The following is a 27,766-nucleotide window of genomic DNA, read 5'->3' as shown; positions in this document are numbered from 1 at the left end:
CTGTTCTTGCAGTGGATCTGGGTTCAGTTCCTAACATCCATAGGGTGACTCATAATCTCTTCTAACTCCAGGTTAGGGGATCTAATATCCTCTGGCCTCCACAAACACCTGCATTTGTGGGGCACATAAATTCAGGAAGGCATGTATATATCACGACAGAGTAAATCTTTTTTTCAAGGAAGTTAAGTTTTACATTTGTGTTTAGATAAATATGCACATATTCATAATGATCGTGTGCTTCTTCTAAGGAACATAACTGTTAATAATTTTTCAGAAAAAGCTAAAGATAGAAATCGACTAATGTATCATGATGACCTATTAGGATATTATCTTACAGTAATGAAAACAGAAGCAACAAGCATCCAATGATAGACATAACAGTTTAGCAAGCAAGGTTATGTTTGGGGGGCAGAGCAATATAGTCTTACAAAGTATTAAAGTAAGCAAACTGTACGGAAACACTTCAAACGTTTGTAATAAATAGTCCATAGAACAAATGGCATAAAGACTGGTTAGCATCACGACCACAGCTATTTAATGTTCTGAATTTAACAAGACTACTAATAATGAGGACATTGCAATCATTTGTATCAGCTTGTTAAAAAAAAAATGAGTATCTCAATTCCTCATCCTTTAGCTTCTCTACCCCCTTTGATTATTTAAAATAAGAAACCTACTACTTTCACCAACATATTGCATAAACATAAACTGAACAAAGGCAGTAGAAATTGACATGTTAATGTAGACAGGGGAAAGTGCAAGGCTTCAACTCTATACAAAGAACTACAGGCAACTAAGGAATGTTGAGAGCAGGAGAAATAGTCTCATAGGAAAGAGCCCACCAATTGATTATCCAATACCAAATGGTCAGACCTGAAAACATACACATAAGTAACATTACACAGACTGAGTAGGTTGTAGTTAGAAATGTATATATGATCATACATTATATGTATATACGTATATAAACAATTGATGAAAAAACAGGCCATGAATTTTAAAGATAGCACAGTAGAGTATATAGGAAGAGTTGAAGGCAGGAAAAGGAAGGGAGATATGATGTAATTATAATCTCAAAAATTACAAGAAATATTTTAGAAGATAACAAATATTGAAAAAAATTCAAATGTTTGTACAGAAAAAAAATTCTGAAGGCACAAAGCTTCTCCGGAGAGTCTTTGACACACGTAAGACAGGCATTCAATTCTAAAACATCTTTCTGTTACCGTTTGGGGACAAGGATAAATTGCAATGTCTTGAAGCTCAAGAGCATAGTTTCTAGGCCCAAACTAGAATGCAGTGCCTGTCACTGTGTGATGTCCTGCATGGGTATTTTCCTGACAGATTTTTAAGGACCAGACCCATCTCTTTTCCTCAAAGAAGACTCACATCCTATCTCTGTATCTGACTTACGAATGATATTGTGGCTGAGATGTAAACTTTCCCTTACAACTTGAGATCTACATGTGACTAGTTTCCAATGCAAGCACCTAAATCTAAAATTATCTTAGCACCATTGATGAATGATGAAATAAATATGTTCTTCCACAAGTACAGACAGACATGTGTACAGACAGACACATACAGTTGCAGTTCATGCTGGTAAGAAGTAAAAAGGAACTGGAACACGCTGCCATCCACAAAGGAAAGCAAAACACTTCATAGCCATCAGCTTACGGAACTGTGAGCAATGCTGCTATTATGAGTAAATTTTCTTCTTTTAAATTCAGGTTTCCTATTGAATCTCCTTTCAAGTCACACCAAAGCTATAAATTTGCTGTTACCATTTCAGAAATCATGGTTTTGTTTTTGTAGGACTTCTAACACCATCCTTTCCAATGGCAGCATCCTATTCAGACAGGCTAACCTTCTTCTTCCCCTCTCTAATGGCCCTTCACACATTTAGCTATTCAGCAAAGCCCAAATTTTCCTCTTTTCTTCATGTAGTTTTATTAAGGGTTGAGTCAAAATTATATCAGAGGAGACTGAAACGTTCAGCATAGATTGGCACAGAATGGACACCAGACAATTCAGAAATCAATTTCAGAAGTTGTGGAGATGTGAGAAGCCCTGATTCTTGTTTGGGCTGTTGGACAACCTGGATGTAAAAAGTCATTCCTGCTGCTTAGAAACTGCCACAGTACCTGCCTCTTCTCCCAGGTAACACAAAGTCACCCCAAAAGCTATGAAACGAGGAATCATAAGTTTAAAAACAAAAACAGAAACAGAGGCCTGTTATTTTTTCATCCTATCTGAGAAACCAAAAACTGTAGAAACAAAAGTCGCAAGGGGCCTTACTTCCTATTTTCCACCCAGGGAAATTGGGTCCAGAAATTAAAATCTTCCTAAGGTGTGTGTGTGGGGGGGGGGGGGGGGGGAGAGAGAAAGAGAGAGAGAGAGAGAGAGAGAGAGAGAGAGAGAGAATTTACACATCCTTCATAATACACTCTTTGGAAATTTGGGCTCAAAGTTAAAATATTTATTTTCTATGAGAAAGAACTTAGGGTCCAGATTCAGAAGCATTATGTTATCTCAAAAGAACTTAAGTCAGAGAAATAGCCAGCCCTGGGTCAGGGTTCTGGACCCACTTCCTAATTCCAGCCAGGCCCTCCAAGCTGGGCTCTTAAAGATTCAAAACAAAATGGAGTTGCTTTAGCAAGACAGGACTTTCCTTGCTGGTGGGCCACCCCAATGATAGCTGCTCAACCAGGCCAACCGAGGACCATTTAACAAACAGCAGTCTGCAGGATCACTGAGTGGGGCAAGGCCAGGAAGGCCTCCCCAAAAGCTGATGGAGCAGAGGTACCCCTGAAACCATCCGGGTTGGGGGATGACCCTGGTGAAGGCCAAAGGCAGACAAGGACAGCACAGTGGTGGTCTCGAGGCGCATCAGCCCCACCCCCAGGCACCTGCTTCCCCCACCTCCAGCACCTGCTGGATGCCCAGGCTGGGCAGGCCCCATCCAGAGGCCCATGGCTTCCCAAAGCCGGCCCCGGGCCAGGTGGCCCCGAGCCGGAGGGCGCACAGTTGCTCCCAGGGTCCCTTCCCTGCGCTCCCCAGGCTGAGTTGTGGGCGGCCTTTCCTGTCCCCAGCCCCTTCCCGGGCCGGACCCCTGCGAAGGACGAACCGGGCGCTCCCGGCCTTCTGATCAGGACTCTGTGCCCGCCGCGCCGCTGCCTCCGGGGCCAGCGGCGGTGACCAACCTGTAACCACGGCGCGTGGAGCGGTCACGGTGCTGGGGCTGGGGCGGCAGCGGCGGTGGCGGCGGCGGCGGGTGGCATCCTTGCGGGTCGTGCAGGTCTGGGCCGGCGGGTACGCTGCCCCTCACCTATGGCGGCTCAGTCAGCTCCTTGCAAGCCTGCACTAGCGTCCGCGGCAAGGGCTCGGGGCTGGGGAGAGCTGCGGGGGTCCTGGCCTTGCGTTTATTAGCTTGCCTTTTGCAGTTGGCTTTGCTGCGCGAGCTACAGAGGATGCTCAAGGCGGCGCCGCAGCTGGTTGGCAGTGCCAGGGTTCGGACTTGCAGGTGGCTTTCCTCTCTCTGCGAGAGCCAGTCTCTCAGCAACAGCTGGGCAATCTTAGGCTGCTGTGGGGGCTCCTACTTCTAGGCCTGCAAGCCCAGTGTATGCTTCTGTCGTCCTAATTTATTAAGTAGTGTCTTAAGGGTACTAACCAGGACCACATCTGAGTATAAAATTGCTAAATAATAAATGCACTATTAAAGTTTTCGGTCTCTGTCATGTAGACTGAGGCTAAAGTCTGTTCATACATGGTTGACCCCATACCCCATTTGTGGCACCAGGGTAGTTGGAGTTTGGGGCCTCTTAGGGACCCCAGTAGAATAGGTGTAGGGTCACCTTGCATCTCAAGTACCATGTGCACGACCAGCGGACACCTTCCATTGCACTCTCTTCTAAAGGTTTGCTTAAATGTTTTCGTCTTGCTAGACAGTCAGCCATAGCAATCATGCAGGAGTTTCCGGCCTGTGATTTCACTATCACACACACAAGACAGTCGGGCTGGAGAAAGATGAAGCTTCCTCTAAAGGGAAAATTAACTGACAAACAACTGCTTATCACAAAATACTGTATCCCTAGCAACGAAAGTAAAATTACACACACATTTTAAACATGCATTTATTTTGGCCTTGTTTACTTAAATTGCCACCTTTACAAACAAGCCAATCTTCACAGCCCTTTTAGACTGTTTGTGGACTTTTGGCTTGTTTTGTTTTTGTTGTTGTTTGTTGAGGTTTTGTTTATGTTTGTTTACAGGGAAATGTTCATAATTAGTGCTTTACAATATATAGAAATGTGAGGGGTTTTTGTTCCTTAAAATTTTAGATTTCAGAACCAACTATATAAAAATCTGTATTTTATGCAAAGGACTGAGACATTTTCATAATAAAAATAATTTCAATGCTTGTAAAACACAAACAGTCTAAAAGGATTGTGAAGATTGGTTTGTTTGTAAAGGCGGAAATTTAAGTAAACAAGGCCAAAAAATGCATGTTTAAAATGTGTGTGTAATATTACTTTTATTGCAAGTGATAGAATATTTTGTGATAAGAAGTTGTTTGTCAGTTAATCTTCCTTTTAGAAGAAGCTTCATCTTTCTCCATCCCGACTGTCTTGTGATAGTGAAATCACAGGCCGGAAACTTCTGCATGATTGCTATGGCTGAGTGCCTAGTAAGAATAAAATAATTAAAAATAATTTCAATACTGGTAAATCCATAGCTAATTTACTTTAAATTTTTTACTTGTTCATTTCATCATCTCTCTGTTTACATTTTATTTTAACCTACATACTACTTTATTGCTTGTGTTAAAATACAAAATGGCATATCACTCTTGGGTTTATTATTATAAATTAGAATTATCACAGGAAAAATATAATCATGAGACATTTTAACACCAAGATTTTTATAAATATTGAATGTCATGTTTCAGCGGTGGTTTTCACCTATCCCAGCAATATTACATCATACAGGCCCTTTAGAGCCTTCCCTGTCCATAACTGACACATCTCAACTGACAAATCTGTTTTTGTTTTCTGGTTTTTTTTTTTTTTTTTTTTTTTGGATTTTTCCAGACAGGGTTTTTCCGTAGCTTTTTGGTTCCTGTCCTGGAACTAGCTCTTGTAGACCAGGCTGGCCTCGAACTCACAGAGATCCGCCTGCCTCTGCTTCCCGAGTGCTGGGTTTAAAGGCGTGTGCCACAACTGACAAATCTGGTTCCTGCTTGAGAGTCACTCTGTGTACCATGGGCGATTCGGAGTCTTGAAGAGTCCACGGCATTCAAGGAAAGTCCTTGTGATTTGGGAATGTGTGGAGAAGCTCAATACATCCATTCTAGAATCTAGGGATTCACTGTATATAGGAAGAGATTTTTGAAAGAAACAAAAGAGAATACTTATATTCAAAATACCATATTGACTCTCTCTACCTGCTCATTATTTCTCCAATTTTCTTTTTAGTCAAAATAGGAAAACATGAACAAATACCTCCTCCAAAATTGCTGTTATATGAATTAATATAATTCACAGATTATTTTTTCTGTCTTGCAACATGTTTATGACAAACTAACATCAATTTCCAACGCTTGAATACCATGAGATTTTCAGTTTATTATACAATGCTGGGCTATTTGGTCAGGACACACTGTAACCTGTAATCGGTGGATTAATAAGCATCTGAGAACACCCTGTGTCCCCATTTCATAGCATGTCATCTCCATTTGCTTCTTCTTGCTTCAATTCCTGGGCCTGGAAAGAAAGTTAGTATGTGTGAAATATGAGTTAAATCTGTATTATAGTATGAAATGGAAGAGGAGGCCAAGTAGCTGCAGGGGTCTGCACAGTGCAGCAGGAACCAGGGCAAGGTGCAACTAATACTGGAACTTATGGCTTACAGGTAGTTGTCCTCACACACCAATCAGTGCTTAGGAAACACAAGATAGGAAGAATCTGATGAAAATGGGATACTTGTTTCTTACTACCTCGTGTGTTCTCACTGTTCATATCCATCAATAGCTATTATTCCCTTTACCTACTCATAGTGAATTCCCAATAAAATAATAACCATGATAAAAAAGAGAGTTTTTAAAAATATTTATTTATTTATTATGTATACAATATTCTGTCTGTGTGTATGCCTGCATGCCAGAAGAGGGCACCAGACCTCATTACAGATGGTTGTGAGCCACCATGTGGTTGCTGGGAATTGAACTCAAGATCTTTGGAAGAGCAGGCAATGCTCTTAACCTCTGAGCCATCTCTCCAGCCCCCAAAAGAGAGAGTTTTGAATCTTTGGGAAGGATGCCGTGTAAGCCTTGGAAATATAACCATCCAATCCTACTAGAGGAGAGTTCCAGTTGAGTACTGTTCAATTAGATTTGATGTATAGATACTTTATGCTTATATAATTGCTCAAGGGTCTTTTAAAGGCTCCTTTTAGAATTGATCTAAATCAGTACACAGTTATTTATGTGATATGATTTGAAGATCTACTTTCCCCTGATTATTTATCAGATGATTTTTCTATTAAAGTCTCTTGGGGTGGGAAAATAAAGGTTAAATATACCCACATAAAAATATAAAGAGGGAAGAGGCTTTTGTTTGCCAACTAACTGTCATGGTTTCTTGGATACAGAAGTTAGTCTAGGCAGAAAATATGTCTTAATGAGGAGTGGGTAGGGCATAGGAAAGCCAACACAATGTTCAGCAGGACTCATAACAGCTGGAACAAGGGGACAGAGATATTGCTGATTTGTGAAGTGATTAGCAAGGTCTATCTTGGATCTTTAGGGAAACAGTATGCAAAGCTTCTATTGAGGGAAATTTATGGTTGGTGGTTGTGGTGGTTGTTTTTAACCATCAACATCTTAAAATCACATGCAAAGAGAAACTTAATAGGGAATAGCTGTATTAGGTTAGCCTGTGGATATATCTGTGGGAGATTGCTTTGACTGTTACTTGATGACCCACTCGGAATGAAGGTACCTCCAGTTCATGGGCCAGGCCAGGAACTGTGGAAGAATGAAAAAAGTTATCTAAGCATAAGCAGCTGCAGCAGGCAGGAGGCAGGAGTGTTTCTGTGCAAAACATTTGATGTCTTGGGCAAATGCACCCTAGACCAAGTATCCTGTATGCAGCCACCTCCTATTTTAAAAGAAGGAGCAGAAGTATCCTCAAATTCTCTGGCCATTGATCGGGGTGGAGAGAACCCAACTCTATGAGCCATCTTATTGTCCAAAACACCAAATAACCACTCCCTAGGTCAGGATATCTTGTTTTGTAGCCACACCTTTTGTCAACAACTTCAAAAGAGCAGAAATAAACTCAAATCTCTTATCTTCAGACAAGGTGAAATAGGTTCACATTTTTGGGTCCCCACAAGGGTACAGTATCTAAAGTTAGTAAAAGTTTATAGTTCACGTCGGACTAATTAATGGTTTCCCTTTTGTTCTGACTTTCTGGGAGAGTTTTGTCTAGAAGTCTTTGTCAGTGATGACTCAAAGTATAAACTCTTTGTAGCATGGTCTCCTTGTCCAACTCCTGGACAGATTTTCCTATAGCCTCTGACTTCACAGGTTGTTGAGTCCAATGGAAGACCATGGCAGCATCTCTGCTCTCCTCTCCCAAGCTCTAATATCACAGTTACGGTCACCTGGGTTTGACAGATGCCTTCCATAGGTGCCTGTATTTCTCAGTTTTTTCTTGTTCTATATGTGCTTACTATCTTGTGAGCTATTTGAGACTTTTATGAAGAATTTATTCTAATTAAAACTTACTAAGTTTTGCTGGGTGGTTTTGTGTGTCAATTTAACACAAGCTAGAGTCATCAGAGGAAGAAGTGTCAGCTGAGGAATTCCCTCCTTGAGATCCAGCAGTAAGACATTTTCTCATTTAGTGATCATTGGAGGAGGACCTAGACCATGGTGGGTGGTGCCATTCCTGGGCTGCTGGTCCTGGGTTCTATAAGAAGGTGGACTGAGCAAGTCAAGGGAAACAAGCCAGTAAGCAGCTCCCCTCCCTGGCTTCTGCATCAGCTCCTGCATCTGGGATCCTGCCTTGTTTGAGCTACTGTGCTGACTTCCTTTAGTGACAAACAGCAATGCTGAAGTATAAGCCAAAGAAATTCTTTACTCCCCAACTTGGTTTTTGCTTATGGCATGTCATTGCAACAGTAGAAACCCCAACTAAGACATGAATCTAGTGCATATACATACATGGCTACATACATACCTATATACAGATACACATATATGTATATATAAAATGTTATATATAATACGTATATGCAATAAATAACACTAATCCTTTATATATCACATATTTGTGAATAATCAGAAGATACAACTCAAGTATATTATAGTGGTAAGGAGATGGTAATATTATCTTGATTTGAACCATACAATATGTATAGATGTATTCATGTATTGAAATACTGTGTTATACTCATGGATTGTTGTAGAGAGATCTCTTGTTTCTTTCCCAGCCACTCAAAGTTCTGAAATAATCACACAGAAACCATATTATTTGCAGTACTGTTTGGCCAATAGCTTAAGTGTATTTCTGGCTAACTCTTATATCCTAAACTAGTCCATCTCTATTAATGTGTGTATCGCCACACGGCTATGGCTTACCAGGAAAAGTTCTGGCATCTGTCTCCATCGGGACTACATGGTATCTCTCTGACTCTGCCTTCTTTCTCCCAGCATTCAGTTTAGCTTTCTCCACCTAGTTCTGTTCTGCCCTGCTCTGCTATAGGCTCAAAGCAGTTTCTTTATTATTCAATGGCAATCACAGCACACGGAGAGGAATCCCACATCAATAGATGTGTAAACATTTTATGGACCAATAAAAAGGCCTTTTAAAAAATGCTTCAGTAGTCCTCATTGTCCGCTATGTTCAGCGAGTCCGGTTTTATTCCATGCTTTTTCAGACCCAGGCCAGCTGGCCTTGGTGAGTTCCTGATAGAACATCCCCATTGTCTCAGTGTGTGGGTACACCTCTCGCGGTCCTGAGTTTCTTGCTCGTGCTCTCTCTCCTTCTGCTCCTGATTTGTACCTTGAGATTTCAGTCCGGTGCTCCAATAGCGGACAATGAGGACTACTGAGAACTCAAGAACAATGGCAATGGGTTTTTGATCCTACCGCAAGTACTGGCTTTGTGGGAGCCTAGGCAGTTTGGATGCTCACCTGGATGGAGGTGGGTGGTCCTTGGACTTCCCACAGGCAGAGAACCCTGATTGGTCTTCGGATGGAGGGGGACTTGATTGGGGGAGGGGGAGGGAAATGGGAGGGGGTGGCGAGGAGGAGGCAGAAATCTTTAATAAATAAATAAATTAAAAAAAAAGAAAAAAATGCTTCAGTAGAAACAAAACAAAATCTATACCATTGTTAATACAAAGTTCTAATTGTTAATTGTTAATGTCAAATTGTTAAGTTCTAATTGTTATTGTTAAAGTTCTAATTAGAGTCACAGAGCTTATGAAATGAATGTCTCTCTGTCTCTCTTTGTCTCTCTCTCTGTGTCTCTCTCTGTCTCTCTGTCTCTCTGTCTCTCTCTATGTATATATTATATATATTTCTCTCTCTATGTAAACACACACACACACACATACACACACACATACAAATTTATTGGAATGACTTACAGCCTGAGTCAAACAATGTTTAGTTTTGAGTGGAATGTCCAAGAATCTAGTAGCTGTTCAGTCCCATGAGGTTGAGTGTTCCAGCTGGTCTTCTGAATATGATAAAATCCCAAATAAGTAGACTTCAATGCCAGTGAAGGAATGGATGTGCTGATAAGGCAAGGGCAAGCAGGAAGAACAAACCATCCCTTCTTCTTTGTCCTTATATGGGCTTCCAGCAGAAGGTGTGGCCCAGATTAAAGGTGTGCCTTCCAGCTTCAAGATCTGGAACAAAGGCATGCTGTCTTCTTGCCTAAAGATCCAAATCCCAAGTGTTCTCTCCTTTTCTGGACTATAGTTCATGGCAGATATAGTCAAGACAACTGAGAATAGCTGTTATAGCCATATTATTAACAGAAACAGCAAACCGCATGTTTCCAATATCCTCAATTGATTCTTTCATTCTAAGCAATATGTGTATTGATATTCTTATGGATCTGTCTAATCAAAATATATTTAGATGTTAAAATTTCTTTTATATTAGTGACACAGAATGTGTTTAAAATCAAAACCCATGATTTGTACATTATGGAACAAAATTAAAATGTATTTGTTCCTCAGTGATATTGAGATAATTAATTTTTTTAGTTAAGAATTAAGCTTTTTACAAGAAAGGAATAGTAAATAGAATTTCATAGTCAATTGTGCTGTATTCAATCTCCTTTTTATTCTCCTGGTAATGAAGCACTATTTGGTTTGTGTATCTTTGCATCCATCTTAGCAAGCTTATGCTTGCTAAACCCCAAATGACTGATGTATTTTTAAAAGATATTAGTTTCATATTAAACTTTGGTTCCAAGGAAGAGAAAACAGACAACTAGAGAAAACAATCTTATGAAAAGTTTTCTTCACGATGATCAGCAAGTATTTATCTGGATCAGAACATGATATTAAGCATTTTATCTTCAAGGTAAAATCCTCTGATTAGTTGATTAAGAGTAATTATCAGGTATAGTGATGTACACAAATTCATCTGAAGCTATGTGTTGTGTTCAGGGAAAACAAGTCAATTTGGAGACACTTTAAAACAAGTTTTAGAATAACCTGTTCATTATGTATCACTTTTCATCTTGTCTGTGTCTTAGCTGCTTCTTTGTAGACCTTAGAATTTTCATCACAGAACCTGAAATTGGCACATCTTGACTCTGTTTTTTGTTTTTTTCTGATTCCCTGAAATGAAGTCAAAGAACACCCAGTCCTAGAGAATGGGGTAAACCTTGACACAGTCAAGTTCTAATATTGAAGTAAATTTCTGAATCCAAGTTTTAACTCCTTATAATTTTCAAGTATTTGCAATTAAATGTTTATCAAACAATTCTTTATCCTTTAAATTGAAGAGTTAGTGAAGGTCAAACAAGATGGAGCCCTTTCATAGAAGACCCTGCAGGCACTGAGATTGGGGAGACTCACTGTAAAATGGGATGTGATGCTTGCTCTCAAGAGGCTCTAAGCTTGGTGCTATTTTCAATAGCATATCTGCTTCTTCCTCTCTTCATCTGTGTTTAATAAAAAGAACATTGGAGAGGTTAGTGAGATGGTTTCAGGAACAAAGCACTTGCTGCTCAAATATGAGAACTCGAGTTTAGATTCCCAAAATTCATGCAGTACCTGTGCTCAGAAAACAGACATAGAGGGTTTCTGGGAAAAGGTGGCTGGTTAGACCTAGCTATGGGTTCAAGGGGAAGACCTTGCTTCAATATATAAAGGTAGAAATTGATTAATGAAGATACACCCAAAGCGAACCTTGGGACTCTGAGATACACACATATATATGTCCACATGCACCTTCACATTTGTGTATAGACTCATATACAAACACACACATAGCACATATATACACATGCAAAACTAAAAAGGATACTAGAAATAAAATAACTGATAAAACGAAGATAATGATCAACAGGGTGACAAACTAAAGTTATGGTTTAGCAAATGCTGTGTGCTCTTTGTTAAGACACAAGAAAAATTAATGCTGTAAAACCTGAGGTATATTTTTATAAGTGATGAGTAATCTAAATCTCAATTCTCTGTTTTGGTTTTAGAAGACAATGAACAGCTTCACATATGTCAACTAGTTAAACCAAATATGCTTGGAAAATAAGAATTCTCTACTAATTGAGTTAGTCTCATCTAGCACTTTGGGGATGCACTTAAAACAATGAATTATTAGCATATGCAACATATCTGAATCTTTCCAAGATGCTGAAAAGATTTATCCAAAAACATTGGTACTATATTTTTAAAATTAAAAAAAAAGTGTTGAAAAATTTAGAATAATATTTTACTTGGGTATAGGATAAATTGACTAAGAGAAGGCATGAAAAAAATGTTTGTCAATGAAGGTACTATATTGAATACTGAAATGACTTATAACTTACTTTATTCAAACAATATATGAAATAGACTATAAATATATTGAGATATAGTTGATATGCATGCTGAACTATTTGGGAAGACAGGCACAGATGTCAGCAGTTTATGTTGAGATTCATTATAAACTTGATTGATGGAGGGATGAAGGAAACTTGAGGTGGATGAATATTCAATATGATAAGTAAACTGTTAACAGCAGTACCAACATGATAGAAGACATGGGTCTCTGTGCGTTAAATAAATAATATCACATTTTTAAATGTCTGATATGTTTTGTGATAGCATATGAATAAAATGTGGTCAGGCCTTACTGCTTCCTCTCACACTCATTCAGCTCTTGCTGTGGTTACTTCTGTGTCTCAACTAGTGTCTCTATTGTTACTGCCCTATGACTTATATTCTGTTACTGCGATTTACAAGAACAAATGCAATCAACACATTTAACAAAGCCATGAAGGTGTGTTGAATTTTGTCGAATGCTTTTTCAGCATCTAATGAAATGATCATTTGGCTTTTTTTCTTTCAGTTTATTTAGATGGTGGATTACATTGATAGATTTGCATATGTTGAACCAGCCCTGCATCTCTGGGATGAAGCCTACTTGATCATAATGGATAATTTTTCTAATGTGTTCTTGGATTCGGTTTGCCAGTATTTTATTGAGAATTTTTGCGTCGATGTTCATGAGTGATATAGGCCTATAATTCTCTTTCTTGGTTGGGTCTTTGTGTGGTTTTGGTATCAGGGTAACTGTAGCTTCATAAAAGGAATTTGGCAATGACTCTTCTGTTTCTATATTGTGAAATACATTAAGGAGTATAGGTATTAGCTCTTCTTGGAAGTTCTGGTAGAATTCTGCATTGAAACCATCTGGATGAAGAAAGTATGGAATATATACATATTAGAGTACTACTCAGCAGTAAAAAACAATGACTTCTTGAATTTTGCATACAAATGGACAGAAATTGAAAACACTATCCTGAGTGAGTTAAGCCAGACCCAAAAAGAGGAACATGGGATGTACTCACTCATATTTGGTTTCTAGCCATAAATAAAGGACATTGAGACTATAATTCGTGATCCTAGAGAAGCTAAATAAGAAGGTAAACCCAAAGAAAAACATATAAGCATCCTCCTGAATATTAACCTTCATCAGGCGATGAAAGGAGACAGAGACAGAGACCCACATTGGAGCACCGGACTGAAATCTCATGATCCAAAGGAGGAGCAGAAGGAGAGTGAGCATGAGCAAGGAACTCAGGACTGAGAGGGGTGCACCCACACACTGAGACAATGGAGATGTTCTATTGGGAACTCACCAAGGCCAGCTGGCTGGGGTCTGAAAAAGCATGGGACAAAACCGGACTCGTTGAACATAACGGACAATGAGGACTACTGAGAACTGAAGAACAATGGCAATGGATTTTTGATCCTATTGCACGTACTGGCTTTGTGGGAGTCTAGGTAGTTTGGATGCTCACCTTACTAGACCTGGTTGGAAGTGGGTGGTCCTTGGACCTCCCACAGGGCAGGGAACCCTGATTTGTCTTTGGGCTGATGAGGGAGGAAGACTTGATTCGGGGAGGGGGAGGGAAATGGGAGGCGGTGGTGGGGAAGAGGCAGAAATCTTTAATAAATAAATAAATAAATAAATAAATAAATAAATAAATCTATTTAAAAAAAGCCATGCCTGTTCTCAAAACACAGTAACAGTGTCCCATCATTCTTGGGGGTCTAGGTCTCACTTCCTGCATCCTACATGATGTGACCTCCATTATCTCTAGGACACATTCTCCCCTTGCATCCTTCTTCTGAGTCTTACCTATTCCACATTGTCTCCTTCCTACCTTTTGAACTATCAAACATCCTTATATCCTAGGCCCTTGTCTTTTCTTCTGCTAGCATGTTCTTCTTTCAGAAAATTTTTAGGATTATTCACACTTTGATGTTACTTGTACCATCACCTAGTAAAATCTTTCCAATGTATTCTGTCTACATTTTCATTGCCCTGACCAAATATTTCCTATTTCCATTTGATTTTGAACTTCCATTCTTAAGTCATTTAGGTATGATTACTCTAACATTCTCCATATTTTGTTCATTTATCTGCTTATTGTCTATACAGGGTACCTGTACATCAGGGGAGAGTTTTTGTCTATTTTACTATTCCCTCTCTTGATAGCACCTGGAAAAGAACTTAACAAATAATTGACACTCAAAATTATTTTTTTTGGATGAATAAAGGATGCTTGTGTTATTGGGTCATATCCTTAGCAAAAGACCAGTTATAAAGTGTACATGTCTGTTTTAGTAAAAGTGAATCATTATGAACATTTTTTTTTTGCAGTGACGATAGAAGTATACCTGACGTTGAATGTTTTGCTGTTTTCCTATTTCCATTTGATTTTGAACTTCCAGTCTTAAGGCATTTAGGTATGATTACTCTAACATTCTCCATATTTTGTTCATTTATCTGCTTATTGTCTATACAGGGTACCTGTACATCAGGGGAGAGTTTTTGTCTATTTTACTATTTCCTCTCTTGATAGCAACTGGAAAAGAACTTAACAAATAATTGACACTCAAAATTATTTTTTGGATGAATAAAGGATGCTTGTGTTATTGGGTCATACCCTTAACATGACCTGAAAATAGTCACCCCAACAAGAATAGAAGTATTTCCCCTCACACATAAGGAAAAAGAAATAAATGGAATGAATGGCCTTATTCTAAAGACTTACCCTTACTACTTAGTTTTTTTAAGTATAAAATATATTTGAAATCAGGGGTTTCTCTCCTCTTAGTTCACTGCTGTATCCCGTCTCCAAATGGAGCCTGTTACTACTGTACTCAATATTTATATTTTTAATAAATAAGATTATAAATATGATGGTGCTACTGTTATTGAGCTAAATGATGGATATAGCTATGATATTGACAAAAGCATTGCTTACTCAGCAAAATCTTTTCTTGAGCAGGTCAGAAAAAATCTGTGATCTAGTTGGATATCTCATAGGTTTCTATTGTCAACCTCCAATCCTCCAATGAACACACAGATAGAAAATTGTCATCACCACTGATTTGGGTATCAGTGTAAAAGCTGATGCTGATAAAAGCATCCTTGAATCTTTGTGTCTCTGGGATAATGTGGGAAAAGTCCTCATAAATCACATATTGGAGGAAAAGAATATTTGAGATATATATATATATATACATATATATATATGTATATATATATATTTGGATGGAGCCAAGCCTAGTTTAAATTTCATATGAAGAAAACAGCATTCTTTTTATAGAATTATGACACAGTACTCCTCAGGGATGCTTCTGAGGATTAATAAAGTGAGGCCTTAATGTCAGCCAGCCAGGAGCCTTATGCGGAGAGAACATAGTGTGCACTGTCAGACATGGGGGCATGGGTGTAGGCTGCTTCCTAGAATAAAAGAGTGGTACTCACTAGTAGTATACAGATGCTTCTGCCCCAACCCATCGCTGTCTACAGGTTTCTAAACCAAATGATGGGAAGTCATGTCGCCATGTTTTTGTTTCTTGGCTCACTTAACAGTTTTATGTTCTTAAGCTCTATGTGTTCATAGTTCTTACTACATGGCCTAAGACTTTTCTCTTGCTACAATTTGTACATTTTTGTTGGATATTAGCATTCGTTTATTGATTTGTAAAGCTTGATGAGATGCATGCTGTTATAGTACATGATGGCTTTGATGAGTTGAATATGATGAATATCAGAAAAAGTATCTTTTGTATTTAATGATTATAACACTTGCAGGTTCTTATAATGGAACCATTTCCAAAATTCCAAAATCTTAAGAGATCATTAATGATTTTTTTCATAAATTTTAGAAATATTTTTCCAGTATTCTATTGTTAGTGATGAATGTAAGTGAAGTGAAGCCAGGCCTGGTGACATACATCTATAATCCCTGTACTAAGAGACTGAGGTTGAGGCAGGAGAACAACAAGATAGAAGTCACCCTAGGCTATAGAGCAGACCTTATCTCAAAGGGGGGAGGTAAATGAATCCTATCAGTCTTATTCTTGTGAATTTTCTTACATTAGCCATCTTTATAAATTTATATCTGCCTTGATATAGAATTTAATTAGGAATCAAATGAAGAATCCACTGAATTGATTTTATATTTTTGAAATGATTTAATGTCATTTTCTCTTCTTTTTAAAAATAGTTGACAAAATGTTCAGCTTTACACTAGAATGGATTGAAATTTGAATGGAAGTTGTCATTTGGTGCTATCATTTCTTTGGTGTGATAGAAATGTCTACTCTTGGATAAAATCTTGGATAAAATCCATCTTATTTTAACCATTTTCCTTATAAAACATGCCAAATAGTTGAAAGAAAAAGTCCATCTGCCAATTTCAATTATTAACACTCTTTTCTATTTTTTGAAAATTAATTTTAGAACCATTTTATGTTGTCCAAAAATGTAGCACATGAAGATTTTGAGTGGCATTCCATTAAGCTTTGGTGTTACTGTGTGAGCAGCTGACATCTTTGTGATATTTCATTTTTTTATCCAGGAGTATGACACAGGCTTTTTCATTGATGTCTAATCTAATGGTTTGCACTAAATTTATGTGATTTTTTTCTGAAATAGTTTTTGTGCGTTTCATGCACAAAATTCTTAAGAATTTTAAATAGATTGAATAATATTGGTTTTATGAGCATTTCTATTATTTATGTCCAAATAAATGTTCATTATCATTATGCATAGGAAAAAAATCACCTGGTTTTTGCAAGACTCCCTTGTATGTAGCTGTTTTTTTGAAATTTCATTGATTATATTGACATTTAATTCTTTAAATATTAATGCCTTTACAGATTTTATTATTTTGGTAAGCTTAATGTGCTGCATAAAAGAACAACTCTGTGTTCCTAACTAGATAGAATTCTGGTAAAAAGTATCCCACATTAGTTTTCCAGAGATCTCCATATACTTGGGAAGTGGGATGATTGGCAGAAACCATGTTACCATTTTCTTGCCTGTTATAAATTAATTCAATTGAGAAGTATCAGAAAGGGAGTTTTAGTGAACTTTTCCACAGAAGAATTAGCTGTAAGATTTCAGTTCTCTAACCTAGAAAGGTTATCAGAAATGAGCTGAACTTTAGAAAAAACAGTTTACAATATGTTTTGTGTTAGTTTCTTATGGGAAGCTATTAAGAATGGTTTTGCTCATTTTTGTAACCCCAGAATCTAGATTAAGATTATTAAATGGCGCCGGGCAGTGGTGGCGCACGCCTTTAATCCCAGCACTCGGGAGGCAGAGGCAGGTGGATCTCTGGGAGTTCGAGGCCAGCCTGGTCTACAAGAGCTAGTTCCGGGACAGGCACCAAAGCTACAGAGAAACCCTGTCTCGAAAAAAAACCAAAAAAAAAAAAAAAAAAAGATTATTAAATGGCAACACCTAGCAAATATGTTTTATTGCTATCGAATATAACAAAACTTCAGAGATACATTTATATGTGACAGAAAAGTAAATTGATGTCAAAATAACACCTTAGCATTAGACTGATCTGAATTTCTCTACTAGCAAATGCCATAATGTCTACTTTTCCATTATGTATGTTCTCTCTCATCTTGGTCATATACTCAACTTGAGGGCCGACCAAACACTCTAGTTGGCTATTGACTAATCCCATTCTCATGTCTAGTAGTTGCCTAGGCAAAGGCATGGGCAACTTTCTGCCTAACAAGAATTGTAAACCTGGGATTTCACAGTTTATACTTGACATAGGACAAATCTACAGTCAACATCATGAGGATTACAGAGCAAAAACAAAGGAAAACTTATGGCTTCAAGATGCCATTAGTTAATTCTGAAATAACCTTAAATTTCTCATCATGGAGGGTTAGTGTTTTGTGTATCAGTATTATATGACCTGTTTTTTGGTTTTCAATTACTAACAGTGGGATGCACACTCACCATGAGTCCACTGCTGCAAATGAGTTTTAGAAGTTCATGTTAACCTAAATTAAATAAAAACTCTTGTGCACTATATAAAATAATTTTATATGCTTTATATTCTTTTAAAACACCATGTGGCAGAAAAATATGCTGGATGGTAAGAATTTTGCATGTCCAGGGATTTAGGTGAATTACACATGGTACCTTAAGGAAGAACAGAGAGCTCAATGGGTCTGGAAAGGAGAGTGAGCAAATGAGAGAAGGGAAAGAGATGAAGCAGGTAAATGGGTGCATGCAGGTCATAGGAGAGCTTCTGGGTTATTGAGATGAGAAGCTTTTCAGCAGCAGGGTGAATTGACTTTTGTTTTAGTGATTACTCTGACCAAGGTGTTGGCCAGTATGCACAAATAAGGACAGAACCAAGAAAGCCTCACTTACTGCCTCTTGCAGTCTTGGCAAGAGAAAAGGTTGATGTGGACTGGAGTGACAGCAATTTAAATAGTGAAGTGTACTCAGAATTTGAATTTTATGTAAAGTATCTGGCAGGATTTGATGATAGATAGGATATGGTCTGTAAGAAAAAAAGATGAAGTGTGTCATAAAAGGGGAAATGCAAGCAGAATATTTGAAGGACTGTTCAGGCCCTTTGTGAATTCCTCAAGAAATATGGTGTGTGGTGTGTGTGTGTGTGTGTGTGTGTGTGTGTGTGATGTGTGTGTGTGTGGTGTGTTTACACAGTTCTTTAACTCTAGTAATCTGAATGGTAATATGCACAGCTGGTTTTGTAATACAGAGTTGGATTATAAATAGAACCAAGCATAAACTAAGGTAAAACAAACTATTGAAGAATAGTATTTGTAATAGCTGAGAAGAAACTTACAGAGGATATTGAACCTATTCACCTCAGATATTATTTCACATTAACATTGTTGTATGGGAAAATTTGGCTTCCTCATTCAGTACTGTTTCTACAATTGTTTATGAATACATATTTTATTCAGATTTTGAAGCCCTCGTAGTAACCTAATCTTGTAATCATATACATCTATAGTGTTGTACCTTATTCTTTTTATTTAGGAAACTATTCAGTCAGTATTTATTTAAGAAATGAAGCAAACATCGATTAGTTTATGACTTCAATGATTTGAGATTTTAAGGTTTAAGCACTTTGTAAGAGCATTGCATCCTTTTGAGACAATAGATATTTTTAGTGAGACAAGAAAATATTTAAATATTGAGAACTGAAAATTTTCCATTTCCAAACAAAAACTCAGTTTCAAAACACAGCTATGATAATGTCTAATTACTAAACCACCAGGAGACTAAGGATTCCAATTTTCGTGTGAAAATGAAATGGAAGACAATGTTGAATAAGAATGTCCTCGTTAGCCTTTAAAACATTCTCACATTAGAAGGTTGGCAAAAGCCTCAAGAGAACACTGGATTGACTTCCAGAAAATATTCTGAATTAGCCAGAACTATTGTTGTCTTTCTTAAATAAAAATATTCATAAGGTGTTTTATCTGTAAATTTTTATTATGCCCTGTAACAAAATAAAAATCACATGCATGATATGGTTTTTGTTTGCTTTTGCAAAGCACTTGATTCAGTGAATCTTTATAACTACATTTTTGGAAATAAGTAATGGCTTTTTATTTGATATGCCCTCAAAGTTTAGCATCCTCAGGATCAGACTCAGAGATAAATATTTCTGTTCATCTTAAAAATTAATGTTAAAAGTTACATTTCCAAGAAAGACAAACACAGAGGCAGAGGAATGACAGAGGTGAAGATGATGACCAGTTCTGTAATTTCAGATGACACACGATTCTTAGAGAATATGTTCAGGATGACTTGTAGGGGATTCATTGGTTTGGGAGGTCCTTCTGTCTATGTGTTGCTTTTATTGGTTAATGAATAAAGAAACTGTCTTGGCCTGGTAGGGAAGAACAGAGCCAGGCAGGGAAGACTAAACTGAATGCTGGGAGGAAGAAGGGCAGAGTCAGAGAGATGCCATGGAGCCGTGGTCAGAGTCAGACATGCCAAAACTTTGCCAGTAAGCCACGGCTACGTGGTGATATACAGATTAATGGAGAATGGTTAAATTAATATGTAAGAGTTAACCAATAAGAAACTAGAGCTAATGGGCCAAGCAGTGATTTAAATAATACGGTTTCTGAATGATTATTTTATGTTTGGGAGGACAGGATGAACAAGTGACCTTTCTCCCAACAATTTATAGATTATAATTTATGTTATGGAGTTGTATAAGCCTTGGACAAGTTGCTAGGTTTTATCAAAATGCCCTTGCTTAGCAGATCAAGTGAATGCAGAGGGAAGGTAAGGGGAAACATTGACTGTGTTGATGTGGATTTGGAAAAAGGAACACATCATCTGAGTATTTCAACCAAATCTTGAAAGGTGAATATGATTTGTGGCATTGCCCATCTTAGAGAAGCAGAAGGAGAAAGAAGAAGATATAATCTTGCTACAGTAAATGAAAACCGGTGTGAAGTTTTGCTAGCAATTTTCTTTGTGGTGAGACAGTGTCTATGGCAATGTTGTCTAGCCAAACACATTTCCATCCAAATGTAGAAAATTCTTCTGAACTGGCATTTTTTGTTTTTTAGTTTATAGCACATGTATTTTATTTAGGAATATTTGGTTTTGAAGTAGACTCTTACAGATGCATAATATTCCTAACTTTGAGTGGTGTCTCATACTGAGTAGCAATGACGCACGGCAAGCCTAACTTCTGCTCCGCAGTATAACCCGTCTTTACACTGTTTCATAGCCTGATTTTGCATAGAGTGAATCTTATTGATAACTAGAGGAATAATGAAAAATATTTGGAAATAACCATGAATGGAAAGTGTCAACCATGGCAGTGTGTGCTATGCACTGTATAAAAACTCCCAGAAGAGCTACAAAGTTCAGGGAGCTGAGGGCTGCAGTTCCTGACTGAGTGTAGCTTTAGTGGATGAGGCTCCATAGTGTGGAAAACCTTGGCTCAGAGTTTAAAGAAAAATAGACATGAATGGATAACTGTTTCACTTCTGGGAACTTATAAAAGGGCTCTATATGATACCTACAGCCAGTAGACTAAATACTACTTCTACCATTTAAGCCTCTAATATGTTTCCATTACTCATATTATCTGTATCCCTTTTAACCACACATTGTAATCACAGGAGCTTAGCATTAGAGTGAACTAAGACTCCTTTCATCCTGCTTTTGTGAAAGTTGAGATCCAGAAAGTGAAGGAGACTTGGCAAGGTCATAGCCTATCAGGTAAATATCATGAACTAGCTGCCATCACTGGGTAAACAGTCCTCTGTCTACTCTGCCTGATCCTGGTTGACCAAATTTTATCAGTCAGCCAAGAAATAAAAATCCATTATTAGAGATAAAAATCATATTTAAGTAATAGACTCCTCTTATCTTATGAAATTAGAGAAAATGACTTCTAGATTATTTTCCCCTAAAAACTTCTTTCAGCATAGAGTAGAACTGTAAAAGTACTCACAAGAGTAAAAGAATATTTCTTGTCCCAGAGACTACTGATATTTCCAGGTGTTTTTCCCATGTGGGATGGAAAAATGCCCTCCGGTCTTGGGCTCACATCTGGAAAAGATATTAACCACACACCTCTTTTTATCCCACAGCTCTGGACCAGTACAAGGTTCTACTTTTTCTTGGAATTGCAAGCTTATTTTTATTGCTGCCTGGGAATATTTAGCCTTTCAGTGTCCCTCTGTGTACAGTTCACTACTCGAAAATTTGAAAGGTGCCTTCAGTTAAAATGTTATCCAAGGAGACTTAGAGTAAAATCAAAATTCTTTGATCAGTTTTGAGCTTTAAGTGATGGGAATGATTCTTTGTGCGCACATGTACAGACAGAAAGTTCAACCAGTGCTCTTAAAATTATAAACTTGATTGTGGGGGATCACAGGTGAACAATCAGAGACCCTGTGTGAGTCTGAGCTAGGTCCTCTGCTTCTGTTACAGTTGTGAGGCCTGATGTTCTTGTGGGACTCCTAACAGTGGGGTTGGGCATTTCCTCGACTCTTTCCTTTGCCTCCTACAGGATTGTCTCATCCAGCCTTGATATGAGGGTTTGTGCCTAGCCTTATTGTAGCATGTTGTGTCATGTTTGGTTGATATCTATAGTAGACCTGATCTTCCCCTCCCCATTTGGAAGAGAAATAGAGGAAGGGTGGATCTGGGAGAGGGGAGGTGGTGGGGAGGACTGGGAACACTGCCACCAGGATGCATTAGACACACACACGAGAGAGAGAGAGAGAGAGAGAGAGAGAGAGAGAGAGAGAGAGAGAGAATTAACCTTGAAATGGTCTTTCTGATGTTCTCATAGTAGAATTTTTTACAAAATTATAGTTACCTGAATTCATGTTATTAGTGTGTGTGTGTGTGTGTATGCCTTTCTTCCACTAACTATGCTTTAGTTCAAACTGATGATTTTTATCAATGTACATTAAACATTTGGAATTTATTCTCTGAGCAAATCTTTTTTGCGATTCTCTAATCAAGATCCTGGGATTTGAGCAAAGGATAAGAAAGAAAACAAATCCTCAAATCTCATGAAACTTGCACCGAAATAGAGGGTGGTGGACTACATTATTGAAGCAGATAAAGAAAAACAAATAATGATGTTAGATCTTAGGCAAGCACTTTTAAGAAACTAAATACAATAAAAGATGCTAGGCTAAGCTCAGGGTTTTAACTGTGGCCAGCAAAGGCTCTCTCTACAAAGTTTTATAGGACTTGGAAAGTAAGGAGTTAAAAGAAATTCTTGAGGAAATGCAAGAGCAGGAAGAATGAGTGGCTGGCGGAAGGTTGAAGAAAGGAGGGGAGAGAGGGAAGAAGGGGCCCAGGGAAAGGCTATAGAAAGACACAGACTCAGACCTTGAAGGGAAGTCACAGGGCAGTTCCTAGAACTGAATTAGATTGTAAGATCACACGTTTTCAAGGATAGGCTTAATCAAAGCATGTTATATCCTGATTGGTGCAGAACTGTATTGGTAATTATGATCAGCAGCTGGAAAGTACTTTAGTATGTCCGGGATGAGTCACTCCAGCCTGTGCAGCAGGTTCATGTGTAAATCAATGCACCTTTCACTGCATCGTGACTTGACTGTGCTTTATTAGCAAAAGAATACTCGCTGCTGTTTCTAATTGGTGGAATTGCTATACATGGCATTTCAGAAGAGAGGTTGACTTGGAGGGATGATCCTGAACAAATAAAATGTACAAGCAGCCCTACCTGTTTCACCAGCTTTGATGTATGTGGGGTCTGGAGGCTGTGGGTCCTTTCCATCTTCACTGGGTCACCACAGATTTATCAAAAGGAGGGGTGGCCCAGAGCTACTGATTGTGATTCAGAGGGAACCTTTTCTTCAAGTCTCAGGTTGGTGTGAATATAGTCAGAGATAGAGGAGGAGGAAGAGAAAAGCAACACAGACAATAAGGAAAGTCTTACTTTTGTAGGTGAGTTCATGACTAATCTTTAGTGCTTGCTGGAATGCCAAGGCTGCAGTTAGTGTCATCTCAGGTCTGAGGCATTTTTCATGTGAATGGAGCATAGCTTTCTCTTTCCTCATGTTTGAGTCACTTGCTGCTGCTGACTTCATCCAGAAATCTTCTAAATGACCAAATAGATTTGTGTTTGTCACTTTAATATTAAAAACAAGCCGGGTGGTGGTGGCACACGCCTTTAATCCCAGCACTCGGAAGGCAGAGGCAGGCAGATCTCTGTGAGTTCGAGGCCAGCCTGGTCTACAAGAGCTAGTTACAGGATAGGCACCAAAGCTACAGAGAAACCTTGTCTCAAAAAACAAAACAACAAACAACAACAACAACAACAACAAAAAATCAAAACATATTGGCAGTACTTAGTGGACCCAGTTCATGGTTTTAAAATAGTTTATAAAAGTCAAATAACACACTGCTGTCAGGCTTATATTAAAGTTCTTTGTCCTGAAATAGATAGAAGGAGGGGGAACTAAAGGTGTCTGAGAAAGACAAGAGAAGACTATTCCCTTGGATGTGATGTACCCTTTGCCCCAGCTGAGTCAGGAGTTTAGAAGTAGCCTGCGAAGGGACTATCTGTATCTCCTTTTCTGAGAACTATGAGTGAAACTTTATGTCAAAACACATGCCTGGATTTCCTTGAGACCTATGTATCATAAGGACCCTCTGACCTTTTTGTACCCATTTTTATTTTATTCTCATGTAAATCTGCAAATCTCACTATAATCTCTTGCTGAAGGAAAGTTCTTTAGATAAAAGTATACGTATCAAAACATTTTTCTACTCAATCTTTTAAAATTAGATTTAGACTGTATTCTTTGTGAAATATCACAAAGCCATAAAACACACCCACATACAGAAATAAAGAACACACATGTAGGACACACCCACCCACACAATGCTTATGCTCCTCCCACACAGCTAAACACCTTTTTCTTTCTTAAGAAGTCAAAATCTGGTGTCCTCTTCAATTTCTTTCTTCAAAGACTTAAAGTTCTTGTTAAATAGATCTTTCACTTCCTTGGTCAGAGTTACCCCAAGATATTTTATGCTATTTGTGGCTATCGTGAAAGGTGATGCTCCTCTTATTTCCCTCTCTGCTTCCTTATCCTTAGTGTATAGGAAGGCAACTGATTTTTTGGAGTTTATCTTGTATCCTGCCACATTACTAAAGGTGTTTATCAGCTGTAGGAGTTCTTTGGTAGAGTTTTTGGGGTCGCTTATGTATACTATCATATCATCTGCAAATAACGAAAGCTTAACTTCTTCCTTTCCAATATGAATCCCCTTGATTCCCTTATGTTGTCTTATTGCTATTGCTAGAACTTCAAACACTATATTGAAGAGGTATGGAGAGAGTGGACATCCTTGTCGTGTTCCTGATTTTAGTGGGATGGCTTTGAGTTTTTCTCCATTTAATTTAATGTTAGCTGTCAGCTTGGTGTAAATAGCTTTTATTATATTTAGGTATGACCCTATCTCAAAACAATAGGGCTGCAGATGTAGCACGGTGGCAGAACTCTGTATAGTATGCTTAAGGCCCTAGGTTCAGTTATTTGTATTCTCATTATTAGGTGCAAGTAATTTCTTGGGATATCTTTTAAATATGCTTAATGATTCCACTGATCTGGGAGAAGAGTTTGAAAATTTATATTTCTAATAATTCTCTCTCTCACACACACACAATTGAATTTTACACCAAATGAGAGTGAGAAAACTATAGCCTCAAAACACCATAAATAAATATTCAAAATGTTCAAACATCAGTTCTCCATTCTATAACATGTCTTTTTCCCCTTAGGAAAAAGAAATGCAGAAGAGGTAAATAAGTAAAACATGGTTAACATTAATGGTTCATGTTTTCACTGCAATTTCTTACTCAGGCTTTGGGACAGAAGCTTATCTTCTACGTTTTTCAACTTCCCTTCATCACAAAGGTTCTATGATGTTTGCTGGAAAGCCTGTCCACATGTCTCCATTGTAATGGGAAGCTATGTAATCGTAAAACTTGTACTAGGAGTGCGAAGACCACTCCTGTATCCAGACACCCTTAGCCTCAGCCTTGAGTCCTATGCATTGCAAGGCTTCTCTACTCATTTTGAGAAAGTAGATTTCTTGGGGATACCCCTGAAACATACTCTGTGCTTCAGTAGGTTTGATGAAGAAGCCTGAAGAGGCACATTTCTGCGGCGTACGACGCCTGTCTGTGCTCTATGCACCACCATAGAGTTCGTGAACTGGGCAAGGGGCTAGAGATTGAAACACAGACAGACAGACAGACAGAGCCACAGGTCATCCTTGAAGTCAGAATGCCCCAAGAATGACCCTTTATTGTGTCCAGGGGCCGCTTATATAGGGATAGCCACGCCCCAGCCAAAAGCAACAGAAACCACTCCCCTGCCATCAGGAACTCCTGAGGGTCTCCTGCTCAGAGCAGCTATAAGCACTCAGTTGAAGGGAAAACAAGTTGTTTACAAGAAACTCAGGATCTGGGGTTCACAGCTCCCAACACGTTACAAGTAAGTTCCCAGTGGTGCTGATGCTACTGGTCTATGGACCACACTTTGTACCCAGATTCCCATTCTGTCTCTCAATCACTGAACTCACATGAGCCTCTATTTCAAACAAACCCCTCTCTACTGGAGGAGCAGGTATCCAGGAAACCTGCCAACCTGGAACCCAGGCCTTTCTTCCCGTGTCACACTCTGGTACCAATATCTCAAAATTCTCCCCTCAGAAAGCCTCCAGTCCCACTCCCTGTAGTGTATACCTATTCTAGGTCTGTTCTGGTGGACATAAGGACTGACAAAAGTCAGCACTTTGCAGACAAACACGCAAAGCTCCACTTGGTGCAGATGCAAGCAGAGGGAGAAGTAGAAAAGGGATTAAAGAACATCTCTAACGGGGAGCAGGTGGAAATTTTAATTAAAAAAGAATAAAAAAAAAGGCAAAAAAGGCCGGGCGGTGGTGGCGCACGCCTTTAATCCCAGCACTTGGGAGGCAGAGGCAGGCGGATCTCTGTGAGTTCGAGACCAGCCTGGTCTACAAGAGCTAGTTCCAGGACAGGCTCCAAAACCACAGAGAAACCCTGTCTCAAAAAACCAAAAAAAAAAAAAAAAAAAAAAAAAGGCAAAAAAAAGAAAATGTAAATGTCCAATTAAATTGATATCGTTGATTTAAAAATTTATATCCCTTGGCTGAGAATACAACTCACACTTAGAAAAAGAAAAAAAGAACATCTCTATTCCTTCTTGATCCAGCAGGCCGTGTTGGGAAGTGTTGCCCCCTTCTCCACTTGTATATCCTAGATGTCAGGGGGAAATTCTAGCCTGTAGAAGCCTATGCCTAACCTTAAGGCTTATGGAGCCATTCTAGGGATCAATATCAGGAGGAGCTATTATACATAAACTACTTTTTATAGGATGAATGAAGACTTTCTTCCTGCATACTCCCCCAACTGATCATACAACGTGGGTGACCATATGGGAACAACTGGGGGTCCCACAGTTTTCAGCTGAAATCACACTGTAAAGTCCCTGTGAGTTTTAGTGAATTGGTTTATTTCTTTGATTTTTGTCTTTTTTATTTTATTTTTAAAATAGGAATAAAATAAAATTATATCTCTAATTTCTTCAGCTCAACTCCTGTCCTCTTAGTTGTGATTGGCTCCTGTATCCAATCAGGAAGTAACTTTCCATTGCAACCCCTGGTTGTTTGGAATTGGTGGTTTTGTTTTGATTGACAGCTTACTGGTCCTCAGCTTTCCCAGAAAGGGGTATGTCTCCTTTGCCCTTCTTATGTTTCTTCCATCTGGTATAGAGACTGGTACCTGATAGAAATGTAATTAGCAAACAATGTGTGATCATTCTCACAATCAGAATTAATATTACAGGCTGGCACTGAGTAGGTGACTAAGAAATGCCACTGATTGTTTTCTTGTTAGTGCAAACCACACTGTAAATAGATATTTTATTTTGTTTCTGCACACTGAAATCATAAAAAAGAATGGAGTGGATTTGGAACAACCTTAATTTGGACTGTCCAAGTCAAGAAAAAAATGTGGCTGTGATAAGAAACTGGCTTGAATAACTGGAAGAAAAAATGCACTTTTTAGATACTTAAGGAATAAAATAACCATGGTTAAAAACAAAGCTTAATAAATACACAGAATTATGTTTGCTAGCTTTGTTTGCCTGCATCCAC

At 38.4% G+C, this 27,766-nt stretch overlaps 1 protein-coding gene across 9 annotated transcripts in view; it reads right to left on the bottom strand.

Moving 5' to 3' along the window:
* The window catches only part of LOC130884855 (fibroblast growth factor 14), a 989,760-nt gene that overhangs the window by 259,270 nt on the left and 702,724 nt on the right, over nucleotides 1-27,766 (bottom strand). The window contains exon 1 of one of the 9 annotated variants that reach the window (XM_057786119.1): nucleotides 3,128-3,560. The exons of 7 other annotated variants lie outside the window; for them this stretch is intronic. The gene's annotated coding sequence lies outside the window, so the exon portion shown is untranslated. Of the gene's footprint in view, nucleotides 1-3,127; nucleotides 3,561-27,766 lie in introns of those variants that run through there. One more of the 9 variants, XM_057786118.1, reaches the window with a different exon arrangement.

The sequence above is a fragment of the Chionomys nivalis genome, chromosome 12 (genome assembly GCF_950005125.1).
Source record: "Chionomys nivalis chromosome 12, mChiNiv1.1, whole genome shotgun sequence".
Taxonomy (NCBI): domain Eukaryota; kingdom Metazoa; phylum Chordata; class Mammalia; order Rodentia; family Cricetidae; genus Chionomys; species Chionomys nivalis.
Note: the sequence above shows the minus strand (reverse complement) of the source record. Positions and strands in the feature narration are given on the sequence as shown.